Raw genomic sequence first — 8,454 nt, 5'->3', positions numbered from 1 at the left:
GGGAAAATTCTGCGATTGGAATAAAAAAATATAGAAATAGCAAATGCTTGAGTTTTGAAGTATGATTCCCCATAGGTCCATTTAGGACTGCTCTCTTGATGTGCAATCCTGTGCAGAATTATTCAAATCAAACCCAATTTGAAACCAATGGGCTTAGACTGCAGTAACTCTTCATAGGATTGCACTGTTACTTACCAGGATTTTAAGAAGGCTGTGTCTTTAAGAATGGATAGCAATACAGTAAGGCTGTGCTCTTAATCCCAAATCCATATTTTTAATTCATCTTCTTCCTTGTGCAAACTGAATACGTGAGCCTTTTTTGTGTGTGATATTATCTATCTCACTGAATTTTTCTTATAAAATATATACAATTTCTGTACCAATAAAGTAGCACCATATATTATACATTTATAACAGCATCAAGCAGGGCTATTTTGGGGCAGGAACGCACAGGAACGGAGTTCCGGCTGGCTTCAGAGCTGGCCACACACACTACAGCCAAAACCTCTGCGTGTGTGTGGCTACAGGGGGAAGGCCTGGAGAGCGACCCCCCTGGTGACTCTGAGGCAGGGGGGCGGGGGGCCCTGTGCCTTCCCAGGCCTGTACAAGGGCCGGCTTGCCTGGGTTCCCTCAGCCATGGGGTGCCCAGGCAAGCCAAGGGAATGCAGTTTAAACTGCCTCCCTCCCCTTCAAGGGGGGGCTTGCCCGGGCTCCCCATAGCCAAGAGCTCCTGGGCAAGCCAAGGGAAGGTATGTGGGTGTGGTCTAATATGCTAATAAGATGCACTGTCGGGTGTGGCCTAATATGCTAATGAGTTTCTACTGTTGGGTGTGGCCTGTTATGCTAATGAGTTCCTGCTGGGCTTTTTCTACAAAAAAGCCCTAGTATCAAGGATCTATGTTATACATTTAAATGTTCATTTTACTTTTTAAAAACAGTGGAAAATATATTTAATATTGATAAAACATATCTGTGTAAAGTGCCATCAAGTCTCTTATGACTTATGGCGACCCTATGGATGACCTTCAAAACGACCTATTTCTAATAGCCTTGTTCAAGTCTTGCAAACTGAGGGCCATGGCTTCTTTGACTGAGTCAATCAATCTGATGTTGGGTCTTTCTCCTTGCCTGCTGCCTCCAACCTATCCTAGCATTATTGTCTTTTCCAGTAACTCTTGTCTTCTCAGAATGTGACCAAGATACAATAGCCTCAGTTGAATCATTTTATCTTCAGGGGAGAGTCCAAGCTTGATTTGATCTAGAACCTAATTAGTTATCTTTTTTTGGCAGTCCATGGTACCTGTAAAACTCTCCTCCAGCACCACATTTCAAATGAGTCAACTTTCTTCTTGTCAGCTTTCTTCACTGTCCAACTTTCACTCCTGTACATAGTAATGAGGAATACTGTGGTATGAATTATCTTCATCTTGGTCACTAGTGACACATCCTTACATTTAAGGATATTTCTGGCGCCTTCATGGTTGCCCTTCTCAGTCTCAATCTCCTCCTGATTTCTGGATTGCAGTCCCCTTTCTGGTTGCTGATGGAGCCAAGGAATAGAAAATCTTGGACCATTTTAGTTTCTTCACTGTCAGCCTTAAAGTTGTGTAATTCCCCAGTAACTATTATTTTTGTCATATTGACGTTCAGCTGTAATCCTGCTTTGTCACTTTCTGCTTTAACCTTCAACAGGAGTTGTTTTCTGCCACTAATGTGTTGTCATCTGCATATCTCCCTTTTTTGGAATTGGAATTACATTGAGCTTTTCTAGTCTGTGGGCCATTGTTTTGTTTTCTATATTTGTTGGCATATTCTTGTTAAGATATTTCCATAATTTGGAATAACTCTACTGATATGTCATCAACTCACAGTGGTTTGTTTCTCCCAACTGATAAAATACCCTCTCAAAAAAAGGGTTTATTATTAACTGAATGCAAACACTTTTTTTTGAAATCAAATAAACAATTTAGCTGATCAAGGTAAGCAGGTGGGGGCTTTTCATGTAATCGTGTAATCATGAAATATCTCCTCCCAGTTCATATTTCATAGTGAAATTATTCTGCTCTGAGCATAAAACTCAACCCCAGAAATGACCCAGTGAATGCATTCTGTAGCCTATACAGCACTGGGGGGAAGTCTTTTTTTACTGCAGACAGTGAATGCATGTCTTATGTCACAATTATTTCTAAATGAACAATGGAAAAAGAAGCACTTCCTCAACAACATCCTTTAGGATGTATCAACGTTCATTCTCCTGAGTATAGGAAACCAAACTTTCAACAGAGCATGACCATGGATACCTTGCAAACCATTATTTTCCCATCCAGAGGTGTCAGTGAGGCTAATAAGACAGACATCTAGACTATGCAGGCCCACAAGGTATGGACATTGGATATATCCCCTATCAGCAATTTGCAGCCTCGGGGTCATGACCTCTGGGTGGGCAGTGAAGCTGGTTTCTGGAAGTCACAAACATTGCCGAGACAAGCTAAGCCTTTGCTTTTTTTTGCTTTATAAAGGTTTATAGCTGGTTCGAAGGATTACCTTGAGAATATAATAGTTACACAATTTAATGACTAGTTGGGAGCAGAGCCAGTGCTAGAGATAGGGTTACCAACCTCCAGGTGGTGCCTGGAGTTCTCCTGGAATTATAATCTATTCCTCTAGAGGAAACAACAGACTTGGAGGATGGACTCTATGGCCTTAAATCCCCAATGAGCTCCCTCTCCTACTTACACTCTGTCCTCCTCTGGCTGGAGATTCTAGGAAGAGCAGAATACAAGAAGAGGGCAATCCCACATGTTTAGAAATCTTCATGCAGTCAAACTTGAGCACTCAAAAGCAGTTTTAAAGGGTCAAGACAAGAATAAAGATTGCTTTGCAGAAATTCAAGGCAGGTTCATGGGTTGGGGCAGAGATTGCGGTGGGTTCAAATTCATGACACTAAGCAAAATATAATCCATAAATCACCTAGCCAGTTTGGTGTAGTGGTTAACTGCACAGACTCTAATCTGGGAGAACCGGGTTTGATTCCCCATTCCTCCACATGCAGCTGCTGGATGACCTTGGGCAATCCATAGTTCTGTCAGAGCTGTTCTCTCAAGGACAATTCTGGAAAGAGCTCTTAGCCCCGCCTACCTCACAGGGTGTCTGTTGTGGGGAGGGGAAGGGAAAGGAGTTGTAAGCTTCTCTGAAACTCTAAGTGAAGGGCGGGGTAGAAACCCAATCTCCTCCTCCTCCTCTTCTTCCTTTTCCTCCTCCTCCTCTGTAGGTGATTTTGGGGTACTTAGGCCGACATAGGGTTTCCACCATGAGGCTGTGGCATGAACTAAAAGTGGCATCAATATGTTGGGGCAATGCTCTAGCATGTGTACAAAACTCTATGGCTTTACCATAGATTTTGTGCAAATGCTAGAGTGTCACCCTGATACAGTCACATCACCAATAGTTCACACTGGAAATGATGTTAAAACCTCAGAGGGGCACCAATTCCCCTGATTTCACCATCACCACCCTAGCAAGTGGTGGCAGGGGCATCAGGCTGTCAGCAGGAGATCTGACCTGGCATGCCTGGACCAACATAATATATGAAGCTGCCTATATCAAGTCTATCTGGTAAAGTATTGTCTACTCCGGCAGAAGCTCTTTAAGTTCTCCAACAGACAAAGTCCTTCCCAGTAACTGCTATAATTTAATTTGAAATGTGGCTGAACCTATAATCTTCATGCAGACTTGGTAATTTGCAATCTGGGAATCAAGTTCTGGTCATGGGACTCTCAGACCACCTCAGTCCAATTGACCAAGGGACATACTCTGGAAAAGTATACCTAAGCTAAGGACTGCAGCTACGGCCTTAGGAAAGGGCCATGGCTAAGTGTTAGTGTCCAGCTTGCATGCACAAAGTCCCAGCTTTAATCTTCAGCAGTAAAAAGATCAGGTAACAGAGGATGTATAGCTATGGCCAGGCTCTCTATTGCGGCTTCTTGGAAGATTCCCGGCCCTCCATACATTCAACACTGGAAGAACAAATGTTGGGAACACTATGTGATGGACAGGATTGCGGACACCTATGACAGCCATACATTTGGCTTTAAGGCTTCCTGCTCCAGAGTTGCACGCAAATGGGTTTCACTACTGACCTATTTCATGGAAAATGAAATACTACCTTCAAACCCTAGCTATGAAGAATTGTTACATTTTTAGGGTCATTGTCTTTAGTCTGAGCACTCTTTTCATACTTTTAGAGCCACAAAACAATTTAAAAGAAGTTGATGTTAGATATGTATTCTAAATGCTTTAGTTGTACACAGTGCTGAAAGTGAGTTTGAGCTTTTCTAATATTACTGTTCACCTCGCTAATATGTTTGAATGAATTGGTTTATATATATGTTTGAAATGTAAAAGATCTCTTCCTGAGACCCTAGAGAGCCACCACCAGTTGGAAACCACTTTCTTAGACCCGTCACTGTCAGTCAGCTTAAAGAACACTCCTCTTGACATATCAATGGTTTGAGTTGGTATATGGCAGCTTTATGTGCTCCTTAATTTTCCTGTCTTCTAGTAATTGGCTGTGATTTTTAGAACAATTATGAACTTTCCTGGAAAACTGAGTGATGCCTGGAACACTAAAGATTATATGAAGGAGCAGCAGATCTTCTATTCTAAAAACTATAACCCACATAACCCCAAACCAAAACTTCACACTCAACCATATAGATCAAGAATGACTTCTGAGTCTCTCAGATATGGTTTATAGGATCAAAGCAGAATGTAAAAGAGATGAGAGGCAAAGCTGGGGGGTGGGAGGCAGGGACCCATCACTGTTGAGGCAGTGGAGTGGTTGGAGCCAGCGCCATGGTGAAGGTGAGGTTGGGTGGGATGGGGGAGCAACTGCCACCACTGAGGTGGCAAAGCTGGGGTCAGGTAGGATAAGGTGAAGCTTGGGATTGGGCAGGATGAGGTAAGCCACCACCATCATTGCTGCTGTTGAGGAGGTGAAGCTGGGGTTGGGGGGGGGGCTGCTTGGGTGCACTAGAGAGAATCCCCCTGTGATTCTCATGGGTCCCTACCGGTTTTGATATAATTATATTATTACAAGATTTACTATTGACCATTCATCTACAAAATATTTGTTCATGTGTAGATGATTATTGGATATGTTTCTTCTCTCTCTCTCTCTCTCTCTCTCTTTCTCTCTCTCTCTCTTATAATAGCTAAATGAAACGTTCATCTTCAGTGGCAGTATACCACTGAAGACCAGTTGCTGGGGACAACAAGGGCCTATCTGGTTGGCCTCTGTGGGAAACAGGCTTCTGGACCAGACAAAGTTTTGGAATTATCTATTAGAACTCTTCTTATGTGCTTAATTCATAGATCATTGATTCACTCTTGCCTCAGTTCTCCCATTTGTAAAATAGAAATAACACTAATCTGTCTCACAAGATGTTCATATGAACACTGCAATACATTTATCATGAAAAAGATATACCTCACCTTTTCCCTGATATAGCCAGGACCCAAGGTGGGGAACACCAACAAATACGGTACAAAGCTAATCAGCTATTGAAATCAGTAAAACGCATCCAGAAAACATACAAGCCACTACCCACAGCCATGACCTTCAAGTTGCCGCACAAGCTCTCTTAAACAGATATGTCTCACAGCTTCACTCGATGGCCCAGGGGGCAAGTTTGTGCCACACCCCTTCCACAAGGCTCTTCCACAGCCGAACAAGGAGACCCTGTTGCAAACAGCACACTGGTATATATATATTTTTAAAAAGATTAAAACAATGTTCTTTTTTTCCCATTTTCCTACTAAGCCTTAAAGAATGCACTAGGCTCCATTGCCATGCAATCATCTAAACACCGCTAACAATGTTAACCTGAAAGTCTGAGTCTGCCTTTGAGTCTTATATAAATAGTGAGCTCTGTAAATGTCTACATCACAAAACCACCACACATCATCTTCCATGATTGATGGTCACTGTTTAATTCTGACTCAGGGTTGAGACAGCCCTGGATCTTTATTACCTCACATTTGAGTAAGGGTGGTCCAGTCAGTTCAACATGGAGGTCAGTAGCAGGGCAGTGGAGCACTTACATTGGCCTGAAAGAGACTAGCTGTTCAGTGAAACAAAAACCTGCACTTTCACACACACACACACTTGTGAGCAGATGAACTCAGCCCAACAACACAAATACCAAATGTAAACAATCTTTGCATCAAGCTACATTCAAGACATGATACTTTTTTGCATTAAAATATTAGCCAAGTAGTAGCCAACCAGCCAATATTAGTGACCATATTTACATTTAATTGGTATTGTTGGTTTTTAATGGTCTACAAAAAAATATGAACCTCCTTTCCCCAGTGTTTTTTGTCCCCCCAAATCGCCAGATCTTACATTTATAGTCTCATGAAAGATACCCACTACTGACTAAAAACCCAAGAGAGGAGATAATCAAATTAGCTTAAATATACGTTATCTCTTAATCACGCTATTCCCATTATGAATTGAGTTACATATAATGTTATCTCTTTCAAATCTTAAATTAAACTGTTAACAAGAAAGACCCCTAAGCATCTAGTTTCAATACTTTCAAAGGCACAATTCAGAGTCCTTCAGTCTTCATTTCCCCTTTCCCAGTCTCTTCCGCAATTTATAAGGACTTTTAGGGGCTGCTGCCCCTTTCTCTGATAGAGAGTCCTTTCCGGAAGATCCCGAGTCCAGCTCGCCACTGGACTTACTGTCCATCCCTTCTTTTTCTTCCTCCTCTGGCTCTCCCAACTGGATTCTCAAAAATTCCCATGCTTTCTGAACAGAGTCAATCTTCTCCTTTTTATCCTTAATTTTGAAGGTTACGCCTTCTGGAGTTAGCCATCTGTATCCAATTGCATTTGTCTGGAGAAAAAGAACTAAATCTTTGTATTTTTTTCTCCTTTGTCTTATTTCAAATGGAATGTCTTTTAAAATCCTGATAGTATTATCTCCAACTTTCAAGGGTGATCCAGATGCCACTTTCAGAATTGCATCCCTCACATGCCTCTTTGAGAATCTTATCACTATTTCCCCAGGCAGATTATTTTTCTTTATCATCTTTTCCATTTGTAGTTGCAGCAGCTGTTCTTCTGTGGAGATTTGCTTCTTTTCCAGTTTTTGTACTTTCTTCTTCACCCTTTGGGCAGTGGCGTCCACTTCTTTCACCTTCTCAGCTGTTTGATTCATCATTTTAAGCATTTTGTTCAACTGCATTTGCTGAGTGGTGATGCATTGATTCATTGTTGACAGCTGCTCCTTGAGGTTATTCATCTGATCCAGCAGGGGGCGCATGAATTCCGCCAATATCTTTTCCAGCTCGTTGGTTCCTTCCGGTCTTGGACTCTCCGTTCCTTTTGTTTTTAAAAGTTTCTCTTTCGCCGTCCTCTTCCCTGCCATCTTTAAGGATTGTTTACTTTAGCAAGTATTTTAAAAGTCTCTGAATATGCGCTTATATGCTCAAACTCACCTTGGTAAGTCTTTATTAACAGTTTTCTTCACTTTGTCTTCCGCTCCCCCCCCCCTCCGACTCGCTTAAAAGTTCATGCACATGGGAGGCGTCCCTCCCCCGCTCGCCTCACTTTCTGTTCCGTGGGGTGGGGAGCTTTCTTTTCACTTTAACCGATGCGCTTTAATTGAACTCACGTTCATAATTGGTCATCAGACCTCGTTTTAGCTCCGTTTCTCCGCTCGATCTCCTGCACTTGCCCCGGTCGGTGTCAGTTAGTTCCATTCGGCCACACAGCATGAAGAACCTTCAGGACGGAGAGGCGCCTCAATTCCCTGGCATCTCACCAGCGAAGAGGTGACCTCTCGAGAGTCCCATGGCCAGAGACCCTTCAACCAGGATCCTGGGGGGTGACGATCCTGCGCACTCCCTCCTTCTGCTGGTGCGCAGCTTCACCCCTGGGAGGTCTAGGAGGTGAGTCTGCTAGTGCGCCGCCATCAACCATAAGTCCGGAACAGACAGGTATTGAAGCTCCATGTTCTAATGGAGTGCTGAGAAGTAGCATTGCTATTTTCTATTTTATATTGTTAAACAAGAAAAAATATTTTTAAAACTACAAGTTGAAATAAGATGTTTAAAGGGGGATTTTCTACTAATATGTGGAAATAAATTTAGCGTAATATTTATACCTATTTAATCTCAGAGGCACAAAAAAAACCCACTGTATAATTGGGGTCTTATACCTCACAGATTGGCCCATATAATTATGTTGTATTGAAGAAAATAGGGTCTCCAAAGCAACATAAGAACATAAGAAGATAAGAGACGCCAATGTTGGATCAGGCCAAAGGCCCATCCAGTCCAACACTCTGTCACACAGTGGCCAAAAATACCAGGTGCCATCAGGAGGTCCACCAGTGGGTCCAGGACATTAGAAGCCCTCCCACTGTTGACCCCCCAAGCACCA

This window comes from Gekko japonicus, unplaced genomic scaffold (assembly GCF_001447785.1).
Source record: "Gekko japonicus isolate JY-2015 unplaced genomic scaffold, Gekko_japonicus_V1.1 scaffold941, whole genome shotgun sequence".
NCBI classification, from domain to species: Eukaryota; Metazoa; Chordata; class Lepidosauria; order Squamata; family Gekkonidae; genus Gekko; species Gekko japonicus.
This window is presented reverse-complemented; position numbering follows the sequence as displayed.